Raw genomic sequence first — 1,094 nt, forward strand, 5'->3', positions numbered from 1 at the left:
ACCTTGTCAGCTTACGATCTCTTATATTTTATTTTAATTTTTTATGCCTACGAACCCTGGTATTCCTATGTGGTCTCCCACCCAAGAACTAACCAGGCCCGACCCTGCTTAGCTTCCGAGATCAGACGGGATCGGACTTGTTCAGGGTGGCATGCCTGTAGACAATATAGAAAGTTTTAGAGGGATACTAGATGGGAGGAAGTTTGGGGCGACAAAAACAAAAAGGCAAAGTGATTAAGAGGTACTAATGGATAGTTGCAGAATAGACATGGAGTTGCAGAGTGTACTATGGGGAAGATGGTTAATAATGTTGTACTATGTAAGGTGGAAGAGGTGTACTAGATTTAGTGAGGTGATCACTTTTGAGAATTTGTGGATCTCTGATCACTATACTATATAACGGAAAAAGGTTTATTATCATATGCCAACTATAAATGGAAAAAAACCTCATTGAATTGTATAGTGAAAATACAAGCAACTACTTATCTATTATATTTCAATAAAGACAAAAAAGAAAACAAGAAAAATATGAATAAACACATCACCTTTAAGACAAACAAAACCCAAAGTCAGCAGAACAAAAGAAATAATAAAAATTAGAGCAGAATAGAGAACAAAAAAGACAATAGAAAAAAATAACGTAACAAAAAGGTGCTTTTTGAATAAATGAAACCAACAAACTTCTGGCTAGACTCACTAAGGAAAAAAAAGAAAAGACTCAAATAAACAAAATCGCAAATGAAAAGGAGGAAGTTACATTGGACACCACAGAAATACAAAGGACTATACAAGAATACTATGAAAGGCTATATGTCACTAAATTTCATAATCTAGGAAAAATGGACACGTTCTTAGAAATATACAACCTTCCTAGTTTGAATTATGACAAATTGGAAAATTTAAAAAGGCCGATGAAAGACAAGGAGGTTAAAAGTCATCAAAGAATTCCTAAAAAATAGAAGTCTAGACCAGATGGTTTCACTAGTGAATTCTGCCAAACTTTTGAAGAATATTTAATATCTCTTACTCTCAAATTTTTCCAAAAATTAAAAAGAAGAAATACTTCCTAACTCATTTTATGAGGCCTATATTAT

The 1,094-nt window shown here is 33.1% G+C and overlaps 1 pseudogene; it reads right to left on the bottom strand.

Moving 5' to 3' along the window:
* Positions 1-44: 44 nt before the first annotated feature.
* Positions 45-163, bottom strand: LOC112482842 (annotated as a pseudogene).
* Positions 164-1,094: the final 931 nt, after the last annotated feature.

The sequence above is a fragment of the Pteropus alecto genome, unplaced genomic scaffold, assembly GCF_000325575.1.
Source record: "Pteropus alecto unplaced genomic scaffold, ASM32557v1 Scaffold2206, whole genome shotgun sequence".
Lineage (NCBI taxonomy): Eukaryota > Metazoa > Chordata > Mammalia > Chiroptera > Pteropodidae > Pteropus > Pteropus alecto.